Source organism: Antechinus flavipes, chromosome 2, assembly GCF_016432865.1.
Source record: "Antechinus flavipes isolate AdamAnt ecotype Samford, QLD, Australia chromosome 2, AdamAnt_v2, whole genome shotgun sequence".
NCBI lineage: Eukaryota > Metazoa > Chordata > Mammalia > Dasyuromorphia > Dasyuridae > Antechinus > Antechinus flavipes.
This window is the reverse complement of record NC_067399.1, coordinates 14,294,799-14,307,711: the sequence shown is the minus strand read 5'-3', so window position 1 is coordinate 14,307,711 and position 12,913 is coordinate 14,294,799. Positions and strand designations below refer to the sequence as shown.

Sequence of the window (12,913 nt, the reverse complement as noted above, 5' to 3'; positions counted from 1 at the left end):
TCTACATAAAAATCACTACAGCGAAAACCACATATATTATGCCGATACAACTTACTGAAAGACCCAGTGCCAAAATGATTTCCCAATTTTTAGAGATAAGAAAAAGATTTAGGCCCATGATTTCATTGACCTTAGGAATTCCCTGGTTGATGAAATGATCTCTATCAATGTATATTTTCACCTTTTCAGAATTGTATTAAATTAAATAGTTCCCTAGAGTACTAACAGCGTAAGTGACTTGACCAGGATGACATAACCAGATGTGACAGAAGCAGGTCTTAAATTGAGGTCTTTTTAGTTGAGACCACACATGCTATATGCTTTGCTGCTTTCCCTCTATTTTTAAATATTTTACAAAATAAATATAAAATATAAAAAAGAATCTGATTATGTGCCTTTCCTTCAAAGAAAACAGAAGCAAAGAAATCAACTAATACAAAAAATAATCAAGCCAATAATATACTTTTATTTACCCTCTACACTGCTCCCTCCACCCCACTAAGGACATCCTGTAGGCTATTTTATTTCAACCTACCTTTCCTTATTATTTCCCTCTCCTCATTCTCTTCCCTTTCCCTTCCTTTCTTTCCTCCCTTCCCTTTCTTCCTTTCCCTCCTCACTTCTTTCCTCCCTTCCTTCTTTTCTTCTTTCCTTCCCTCCCTCCCTTCTTCTCTCTGTTGCTTTTTTTTAAATCTAGCTATAAGTATCATTTGTTTATGCTGATTTCTCTCTGCATCACTATAGGTGTTAAATGTTCCCTTGAATCGTCCTTGTATATCATCTTCTTTATGCCATATTATTCTATTCTATTAATATACCATAATTTATTCAATCACGTCTTAATTAATGAAAAATTATCTCCATTTCCCCTTTCCCTTTTAAAGAAAAAAGTAATTTGGAATATGTTTATATATAGGTTTATTTCTCTGCTTAAAAAAATAGGATAAAGTAGTATTTACGAATTGCTGGAACTGAAGCTAGGATCACTTTTGTGACTCATTAGATATTGCTTTATTGCTCTCCAGGATACCTTTTCCAGGATTCAGGGCTCACCAAGAAGGTGCTTATTATGGCATTTACTTTCCTAAGTTCTTCTCCCAACAATGTTCTAATGCATCATTGTTTTTCATTTTTGCTCTATATGCTGCTATTATTACTGCTGTTGTTGTTATTTGCCATTATAGTACAATTCTGCTAAAGTAACATCTGATTATCCTCTTCTTTCATGTAGTTATGGTTATTAGGGGATTTTAGCAACTTTACTAGCATATACCAAACTTTTAATAAGCATTTGTTGAAATATTGATATGTAACATTTTTAATTTCTTTAAAATAGTTAGCTGACTATTCCTCAAAGTTTTAACTATGAATTGGTTGAAGCTTTTTTTTTTTAATTTTGTTTTTGTTTTTGTTTTTGGACAGATGAATTAAGGTCTGTGATTTGAATTAAAGGAAGGATTTCTGGATAGGAGAGGAGCTACTTTTGCTATTGCTATACTTATCATATAATGCAAATTGAAATTGTCTCACTTCATCAATCCCAAAATGACCTTATTCCACTTTTAGCAGTGATTGAAGGAGTCTTTGTGACTTTAAAAAAATATTCTACAAGCTTATTAGTAATTCTGAAATTGAAGGGAAAATAAAGTCTTCATGTCAACAATGAGCTATACTACTACAAAGATACCATATGTCATTAATGCCCATCTTTTTAAAATTTTAAAACTACTCAGATTCCATCCCCTTATGGGTTTTTATATGTAGTTTTTATAATTTATTATTTTTTTTTTACAAATACCAGGTTCTACTTCAGTGTTCCATATTTTATTCCATTGATTCATGTTTCTTTTCTGTTTTTTTTTTTCAGCTCCAGAGGGTTCTTAAAATTATGTATTGTAATATCCATTGAAATCAGGCTACAGTCCCCCATTCACTGGTTATTTTATATTGACTTTCATTATATTCAGTTTTATCTATAATTCCATATGAAATATTTTCAAATATTTTAAATCACAAAACAAGCAGTTTATAACATAGGCTAGAATACAGCTGGTCTCAGATTCAGTATAACATGGAGTAATTGGGTGATAGTGGCAAGCATCTTTATTTCTCAATGTTTCCAGAGAACTCACATCTCCCAGGTGCATAAAATTCTCTTACCTACATCAAGATGGGAGGATGTTCAATCCCTATTTTTTTTTTCCTAATAATAAAGTTGCAGGCTTGGGGTAGGGGGACACTTTTAGTATTTCAATTGCTTTGCATTAAATCCATAGTTTGGGGAAAGTATTACCATATTTATTTTTGTCTTTCCTTTCTGTGAACAAATGTGAATTGTTTATTGAGGCATATATTTATTGTCATTAATTAATTCTGACTTTTATTTGCACATCTCTTACTGCTGTTATAATATAATGAGGAAGAATCATTATCATGTATTGAAAACGGGCCTATGATACTTGCTATGTGACCCTAAATAAATCACTTAGTCTTGTTTGCCTCAGTTTTCTCATCTGTAACATGAGCTGGAGGAGTATCTCTGCAATAAAGCCACACATATATTCACAAAGAGTTGGCCATGATTGAAAAACAATTGAACAAAATTTCTATACACAATTTTCAAACCTTCATTTATTCATTTTATCAATTTGGTATCATCCTTGATTCTTTATTCACTTATCCCATAAGCCTCATAATGTATTAAGATTTTTCATCTATACAACATTGACTCCATTCACTCTCATATTCATCATCTTATTCAGGTCTTCATGACCTCAAGGCTTGCCAAAGAGTTTCCCATTTATTTTCCCTTTCTTAAGTCACTCTATCCTCCAGTCCCCTTTCTACAAAGCTGACAAACTGCTCACCACAAAGCACAAGTTTAATCATGTCCCAGTCCATTTAAAGAAATCTCAATGACTACTTACCAAATCTCTAATAAAGTATAAATGTCCATTTTCATTTTAAACCTTTCAAAATTTGGTTTAAGCCTAGCTGCATAGAACTGATTATTGTGTGTGCACAGATCACCCCCTTTTCTCTAAAAATTAACTCTCTTCAAGCTTGCCTCTCAAAAAAATTTAGCTGTCTGAAAGACTTAAATCAAGTGACAACTCTTTGGTGGAACATTATTATCACTAATTATTCCTTCCATCCAAAAAATTGTCCATCAATTTTCCATTCCCTTACTTCTATATGTGTTGTGTCATTTCATTGGAACATAATCTTCTTGAAGGAAGGATAAGTTTCATCTGAAATATTTTTGGTATCACCAACAATTTGCACAGTTTCTATTGAATAACAGGATGATAATAAGTGATTTCTGAACCTAATTGAATTGATGCTTCTATTCCAATATAGATTTTATATTTTAATATCAATGAGTATTCAATTTCACCTAAATTTTCCTTTTATCAAATGAAGTGATAATTTCTCCTGCATTTTTCTTACATTCATGATATTTATTGATTGATTTTCTGGTGTGGAATCACATATTTTCTACTTATAAATCATTTTTATAATCATCCTCAATAATTTTAGATGTACTATTGCATTTTCTTTGTGAATATTCTATTTAACATGTTTACATCAGTATTCATTATTAATACTCTTATTTGAAATTTGAAATCAGGGTGCTGAGTCTTCCAGATTCAAGGGCTGATACTCTATCCAATGTATCAACGATGGTATTTGAAAGCATGGTCATGAGAACCTTTCTGATATATTGAAAAAATTAATCTGATTTGTGACAGGACAGGAAAACTCTGATGAATTGATGGGTGAACTTAACCAAATTATTTTACTATTTTGAGCCTAAATTTGCCAAATATAAGGATTTGATTTTATTATTTTCAAGGTTATTTCCATCCTGAGAATTATAAGATTCTACGAAATAGTTACCCTACTTTGTTTTAAACTAATAGAAGAAAGCCCTCCAAAACTTCTCCAAAGCACCTTTGGGAATCTAGCTTGGGAATGAGCTGGTGAGGCAAGGCAATCTTAGGATTTCATTGACCTAGAAACCTAGATTTAATCTGCCTTTTCAGAGAAGTAGAAACCTGGAAAGAGTGTTAGTACTGACATGAAGTATCTGTGCTCTATTGGAGCATTCAGGACACAGCTCTTTGAGTTCTTCAAAATAACTCTTGTTAAACCCAGTATTTAGCACTGGACAAATCATGCAAATGGACAAATAATAGCAACTTAGTTCATGTTTGTGGAATGATTCACTTAAAATATTTCACTTTGTATTTCAAGATCCCAGATTTTTTGTTGTTATTGTTAATTGTTAAATCAACGTAGTTATTAGCTAATTTAAGCATAGCAAATGAGATCAGGAAAAACCTCATGCATCAGATGCACTTGAGCTAAACCTTGAACTGGACCTCATTCTAGGAGAGAGACTCTGAATCTGAATTTAAGAGGTCCACTATTCAAATTTGGTTTTAATACTTACTAGCTATGTGACCCTGAACAAGTCACTTAATCTGTATCTGCTTCCATTTCTTTTATTATACCATGAGAAAATTAATAGTACTTATCCTCTAGGGTTGTTGTAAGTATGAAAAGAGATATCTCTCTTAAATTACCTAGCATAGTGCCTAACTGCTATAGAAATAGTCATTCCTTTCACTTGAAGAAGGCAAAGATTTTAATATGTAATTGTTTGATTTATTGCACACTATTAAAATGACTGCCGTTATCCATCCATACATCTATCTGTCTATCTATCTGTCTGTCTGTCTGTCTATCTATCTGTCTATCTATCTAACTACATACACATGAATATATTTCTACATATAGACTTAAAATATTTATATAATATATGAATAGAGACATAATACATGTATACAATATACATATAACTATATTTGCGTATACATGTGTAGAAGAAAAACTCTTCAGAATATATATTGCTAGTACCTTTGTTTTCTTTGTATTATTCTTGCTTATTGTATACCCACAATAATATATTGAGCTCCCTTGTGGCAGAGAAAGTTTCATTTCTCTATCTGAATTTCCAGAACCTTGTAAATGTCAGGTATATGTTACATGTTTACTCAATATTTCTCAAATTATATTTATCTTTGAATACAAATTCTGCAAAAATATCAATGACAAATGTATAAAGTATCCAAAACTTGGAGTTATATATGACTGTTGATATCAAGCCACCTCTTTCTTTTAAAGAGGAAATTGAGAACTACAAAAATGAAATTATTATGTTTTATACAAACACATGTAACGCGTAGGTCTTATTAAATCGATATTGCAAGCTTTATATGAGGAAACACATCCCACATTTTTGGATCAGATAACTAAGTAAAACTTTTTTAAGAGCTAATCTTTTGCAAAGTAATTTTTTTATCTGTTATTTCTTTCACTGCTCAAATCAACCCTGGGTATTAAATACTATTATTATTTCTACATTAACAATGAGAAACCAGAGGATAAGAAAGTGACTTAGCCAAGATCATACAGCTATTAAGTCAAGTTATCCAATAAATACTCATTAAGCAGCTACTATATACCAAGAACCGTCTTAAATTCTGGATTTACAAAGGAAAACAAAATACAATAGCTTGTAGACTGATAATGGAAGACAAGATGTAAATGATCTATAGTTTTATATAGATAACTAAATTATCTATGTTTATCTATCTGTAAGTAAATATCTATGTACAGAATAAATGGGAAATAATTACAGAGGTAAGACAATAGGATTAATAGGGATTATGGGGAATTAATTAATTAATATGGAATTAATAGCTGGGAATTAAAATAAACCAGTGAAACCCATTTGCAGACCTCAGGGAGGGGAAAATTCAAAACAATGGAGAGTAGACAGTAAAGATACCCATTTATTTTCTTTATGAAAAGAACATAAAAGAGGTTACTATTACTGAATAAGAATGTATATATATATAATTTTATAAGAAGACTAGAAAGATATATAGAAACAGACTCTGAAGGGCTTTGAATGCCACAAAGAGAATATGGAACATTTGATTCCTTTACTGTCACCTAGATATAATCTTTGAGACTCAACCTGGGGAATTAAAGGCTTAAATGACTTGCATCACTTCACTAATTTAATATGTGTTAGAGGAAAGAATTGAATCCAGCCTTTTCTGATTCAGTGTATGCATGGATTATTAACACACATATCAGCAATTAGAAAAAAAAAAAACATGTGTGTTTAGATGCATATATACACACAATATATACAAGATATTTTTGTATATACAAATATTGTCATGTTATATGCATATATTGTGCATTGTATTATGCATACTTATGTATATATATATTACATGAATATTTGCAGTCTATGTGTAGATTTATATATTCATGTGTATGTTTATACATACAGAGATACACTGATAAAAAGCTAGATAGAGGCAGTCAATTCAATAGAATACAAGAAAACAAACAAAAGATTCCCCTTTTCTTTGTCCATAGGTGATCATTTTGATAATTAAAGCAGTTATTTTTCACAAAACACCATCTGCCCCAACAGGGGTTCCCAATAACTAAGACGGCAAATAGCCTTGTACACTGCAGGAAAGCAATTTAGTCTTGTGATTTGGCTTAAAAAGATAACTTTGGCCCAAATTGATATTCCGACAGCACAGATCTGACCATGCAAATTCCAGGATAGAAACTCTAGTGGCTGCCTCTGGGGTAAAATCTAATCCTTCTGAGTGGCTTTTAAAATCCTTCATGATTCAATCCCAGGCTGCTTTTCTGATTATTACACATTCTCCTTCTTCATAAACTCTACAATGAAGCCAATTTGGTTTATTTTCCAATTCCTTTTCATGAAATTCTCTCTCCTGTTTTCATGCATTTGTACTGACTTTCCCCCATGTAATTCTCTCACTCCTCATTCACTTCTTAGAATAGTTATTTCTATCAAGGTCACTTGAAGTTCTGCTCCTACTCGAGGCCTTTACTAATCTCCATTGCTAGTGCCTGTCTCTAAACGTGTTCTTTAAATATTCAATTTCTTTTTTCTAAGTGTTTGCTGCTAGTACAAGGCAAAGTCCTGGAAGGCATGAATTATTTCTTTTCTCTCTATCCATAGCCAGGGCCTTGTACATTGTATACCCTTAAGCAAACATTTGTTGAATGGATCCCTGAATACAGACAGGTGTTGCTAAGTTCACCCCATCCCGCCTCTGTTCTGGACAGCAGCCTTACTCTCATGCTCGTGGTGTGAGTTTGGCTCCAACATGTGCCAGAGATGATTGCTCAAAGTAGATACAGCATAGCAATGTTGCCACGAGCTTCTTGTGGGATCCCTGGGGACAGTCTTCTGTTACTCAGGAAATAAGATAGAATATATTTTGAAGGGAATACGCATAATAAGATTGAGTGGAAATAAGCCTATATTTGGATGCAGACATTTACTCTAATCTTTGCCTGTGTAATCATGGACAACTCATTTCATCCCTGACGGTCTTGATTTCCTCATTTATGGAGGGGAGGCAGTAACTAACTGATCTTTAATGTACTTTTCAGTTCAAAAATAATAATCCTATATCTTTGGTGCATAATTTGGTCAGAGCCTCATGTCAGATGTTTTGTTCTCTTTTCATTGATAGAAATTGCCTATTGGCATAAAGCCTTGTATTATGGAAAGAAACAAGATAGAGGTCCAATTTTAAAGCTTTAAGTCACAAATGGCCCCTTTGGCCCTTCTTTTTATATTTAAGTGATCGAGATGGCAGAAAGATTTAGTTGAAGAGAAAATCAATTTCAACACCCAAGAAACATTATACATTTATGTCGGAGCTGCTTTCCTGGCTCTTAGCCATTATTGTTCCTGATTTCATTAGCAATGATAGATATTTTAAAAATAAAGGGGAAAAAAAACCTTAAAAAAGGAGGATCTACTGACTGTCCCAAAGAAGCAAAATTCCATACCAGTAGTCTAATAACACAGAGTCGATGAGCTGTTGTTATATAAGTCTGCAATAAAAGTCCATCAAAGCCAGTTTGCCTGCTGAATTTCCAAACTATATCCACATTAGTACCCTATAATACTGCTACACCTGTCTTGTTAATATGTCTTCAGCTCAGAAGACATATTTTTTTTTTCAAATTCTTTGCCAAGTGATCTATATTCCCATGTGCAGTTTCATTCTCGAGTCCAACTTTCTCTGGGAAGCCTGCCATGATTAACTGAAGAAAGTTGAAGATTGACTTATTCAGAAAACAATTAAATACATGAAATCTCAGGAAATTATCTCTATTGACTTTAAAAAATGAAGAAAAGTATAGGAGATAGATAAATAGAGATATACACACATATTCTTTCTAAATATTATGTCCTATTATTTTTTAGATGTGTTTGAAGTATACATCTATATGGAAGACTGCTTTAGGAAAGGAATATATACAAGAGAAGGATAGGCTACTTCTAGAGATACTGGGTTTCCCCTTATATGATATCACAAATAATAATATCATCAATTTATTGCCAGAAGGGACTTTTATGGTACTTAAATTTAGCACCATAATTTCATACATAGCACAGCTAGGTGACACAGTAGACAGTATACCAATCTGAAGTCAGAAAGACTCATTTCTATATTCAGAAACTTGCTAGCTGTGTGATCCTGGGCAAGTCATTTCACTTTGCCCCAGTTTCCTCAGGATGAGTTGGAGAAGGAAATGGAAAAATCTTTTCCATGCCTTTGATGAAAAAACTCCAAATGGGGCATTAAGATGTTGCTAAACTACAACAGCAACTTAATTCCATAAATTAGGATGCTCAGCTACAAGGAATTAAATAATTTTCTCAGGACAATAGAGGTTACAATTCTTTGAGATTGGATTCTAATCCTAGTCTTTCTAATTCTAAATCCAACACACTATTATTTATCCTACATTGCCTCTAGAAGGTTAGGTGACTGTCTATCAGGAATGTTGTAGAGAGGATTTGTGTTCAACTAAGACTTGGACTTATTGTTAAATCAGTTTTAAATCTAGAAAATACGATCTTGTGAAAATAAGAAGAGGGCATGCTTTCTATCCATCAGACACAATACAAGATATTGAAAGCATTAAATAATAAATTTATTGATATAGAAGGAATTGAAGTTGAATCATTATCTAATTCATGAACCTAATTTAGTGGATTTACATTAAGTGATATATCAGTATATCAGAAATATATATATATATATCCTGAGGAAACTGGGGCAAAGTGAAATGACTTGCCCAGGATCACACAGCTAGCAATGGAGATTCTTTTATCTCCATTTCCTCAAATATCACAAAGACATCAACATAGAATTAGAAAATTATATATATATATATATATGTGTGTGTGTGTGTGTGTGTGTGTGATTCAGACATCATGGAAATACATGCGAGGATATCTCCAAGAAAAACCTGAAGGTGGTCATTCAACATATTAAACAGATATTTTTAAGATTTCTTCCAATGATTTAATTTTGTGTCATAATTCACATAATCTATTGATTTAAAAGTGAAACACATTATATATAAAAGGTGGGACTTGGAGATGACAAATCAGTTGGCTTTCCCTCTGTTTTCCATTCTACCATATTAGCTACTGCTCTCCTCAGCCTCATGTTACATTATGATGAGGTTGAAGGATTCCTCCAAGCTAGTTTGTTGCATTTTTAGTGAGCCATCTCTTGTGATTATTTATTCCATTTCCAACAAAAATCAAGTTTCTGCATGGACATAGAAGCATAAGTGAGAAAAACATGGATGGATATTCAGGAGAAAGCCAACCTTCACATTTGAGCTGATTTATAAAAGAGTAAGATTAGGACAATAAAAATTATTGAGAAGGACAAGTCATCTATGAGGATAAAGGATAATTACCAAAGAAAGCACACAAAAGAAGAAACTAGGTATAATACTGGACAGAATGAAGGATTTGAAGTCAGAAGGACTTGGGTTCAAATTCTGTTTTTAATCTTTAATACCTTTTTGATTGAGAAAGTCATTTAATCTTCATTTCTCAATTGTTTTCTCTTCTAAATAAGGCGTTGAACTGAATTGACTCTAAATGTTCCTATATTTCTACAAACACATAGACTTTTCAAGACAGGGCAGTTAAATGAAAAGATAAAATTGAAGAAAGAAGAAAAGTTTAACTTGGAGAAGAGAAACTTCAGTCAGGACCCAATCAATAGCTGGCTTCAAGTAATTAAGGGTCTTCCTTTATGCTTTGGTTGCTTGGTCCTTGAAGTTCTACAAGCTGAGCAGTTAGCTACTGAAAAGGCATAATATAAAAGGAATTCTTTTCATGTGTTTGTTGAATTAGAAGGCCACTGAAGTTCTTCACCACTCTCAGGGTCTATGACTGCACTGCTGCTTTTAAAGGTTTGGCTGCACTGATCCATTCCACTTTCTTTAAAATAATTATCTTGTTGGGTAAGAGGATTTCTTTCTTGGTCACAATTTTCTTTATTTCTTCCTACTGTCTTATTTCAACAGTGCAGTGCATTGCTTTTTCATAGTTGCCATCTATTTCTCCACCACTTTTTTTTTGTTTTATCAGTAACTAGTTGTTTGGATACTGAAGTGTTCAACAACTTACAGCCACACTACAAATATAGCATTGTTTAGATTTGTGACATGTAATATCAGTGATTATGTTTCACTAGCATTGAAAATTCTATAAATCACTTTGCTTTCCCAAATCCTGTGAGGTAGGAAGTATAAAGGAGGAAAAAAATAATCATTTATTAAGAAAATACTATGTTTGAGGAACTCTACTCAGCACTTTATAAATAATATTTCATCTGATCTTCAGAAACAACCCTGGGGGAATAGTTGCTGTTATTATTGTCCATATATCATAGTTCAGGAAATGAAGGCAGACAGAAATTAAGTGACTTATCCATAATGATACACCTGGTAAATTTCTTGCTGTGGCTTTGAACTGCCTTCCCTGCCTTCAACTAATTTTGAATAAGTATAAATATCAGCATTACTATTTTAAAGAGGAAGAAACCAAGGCCCTGAGAGTGTAAATAATAGGATTATTTTCTTGTACCTAGTAAGTAATGCAGAACATTCAAAAATAATGTTGTTGCTGTTGTTATTGTTGTTGCTGTTGTTTGCTGCTTTGCTTTTAATTCTCTGTAGCCTGTGCTCTCTCAACTAGACAAACCTTAGCCCCTCAAATGTGTGGGGACTTCCCTGATTGCCTACTTCTTAGTCTGTTAAAGCCCTTCTATAACATTGATGCTTATTTACTTGTTGATTCAGTTGGTTTTTATACATTTAATCTATATATCTCCATAAAATCCAAAAAGTTCCTGGAGATTGGGAAACATTTAATCTCTTTGTATCTAACATAGGTTCCATTATGCTTATATATATAGCAAGTAGCTATTATTTCCTTGACTAGAGTAAACCAATTAAGAGAAATCAGCTTTCTGAAAAAGAAGGGTGGAACCTAACGAAAACTTCTTTCCTTTGGAACCCTGATAAACAACTACATTCATTCAACTATATATTAAACACAGCTCAAAAAAGGTATAATGAATTGGACTTCACAGAGTTGTTTTTTGATGAACAAGAAATTGTCAGATCATATCATTTCCCATGGAAGGACACAAGAATACTTTTGGAGTTTTACAATAGCTACAAGGAGCATTAAGATTAAATTATTTTTCTTCACTAAATTAATCAATGGAAATTTAAGAAGGAAAGAAGAAAACACACATTACTTAGTAAAGTCATAATTAAAATAATGAAATAAAACAAAATATCCATTTATAACTTACTACAACTTTTTTTTTTTGGTATCAGCTATTATTTTCCCCATTTAAAAATTGAGGAAACTGATTCAGAGAGATTGTTATTTGCCTTTTATTGTACAGCTAGAAAGTATATAAAACTGAATATGGACTTAGTTCTTTTTGATTCCAGGCCCAGTGACCTAAATAGGCTACATATATTCTTAAAGATGATTTGACTTTATTAATGACAAAATAATAACAATAACTATATTATCATTAATATTAAAAAAGGAAAATATGACTAGAAAGAGAGTTGATAATTCAGGGAATGAGAGAGAAACAAGAGAATAAAACTCCTGAGAGTTTTGCTGGTATTCAATTTATTTAAAAGTTTGAGGAAAACACCTCTAAACATTTGGGATAAAATAAAACTGTATAAGAATTTTTTTTTGGAGGATACACAGTTTTTCAACTGAGAACAAAAAGATAAAGCTAGAAAATTTATTAGATTCTAAGTGAAACATTTAACTCTTTGTGTGATTTGGTCATAAAAAACAAAATCAATAAAATAAAAACTAAACTAAATTAAATTAAAAGTAATATAGTCATTTTTATACTACACCCTGGCCAATCATAGCTGGAGCCATTGAGTTCAGTTCTGAGATTCATATTTTGGAGTGCATTACAAAAATGGAGTACATACAGAGGGATTGGTGAAGGTCCTCAAGTCCATTCAATATATGGATCAGTTTAAGAAATCAAGAATATTTTGGCTGAAGAAGAAGAGACCTTGGAGGATAATTGCCTTTAGTATCATGAAGTTGGAATAAATTTTATCTGTTAGATATCCAAGAACAGATTGAGAAATAAAATGTGAAGTTTTTGAGTAGGAAAGTTTAATTATTATGTTAGGAAAGATATCTTTAGGAGCTCCTCAATACTCTCTATATCCCCTACTTTGGAAATAATCAAGCAGAGATAGATACCTACTTCATAGGCATTTTCTGAAAGTTATTCTTATCTATATGTCTTAGTTCATATGGCAACTGATTTTCTTTGATCTCTGATAGTGAGCAAATTATTGATCATCTTTGGCTCTCAGGTCTGTTTTTTTTTTGTTGTTGTTGTTGTTGTTGTTTTTGTTGTTGTTATTTTTTGCTTACTATAACCTATTATTT

The 12,913-nt window shown here is 32.2% G+C and overlaps 1 protein-coding gene across 2 annotated transcripts in view; it reads right to left on the bottom strand.

Moving 5' to 3' along the window:
* Positions 1-12,913, bottom strand: part of LRRTM4 (leucine rich repeat transmembrane neuronal 4) — an 850,087-nt gene that overhangs the window by 35,905 nt on the left and 801,269 nt on the right. The gene's annotated exons all lie outside the window — the stretch shown is intronic.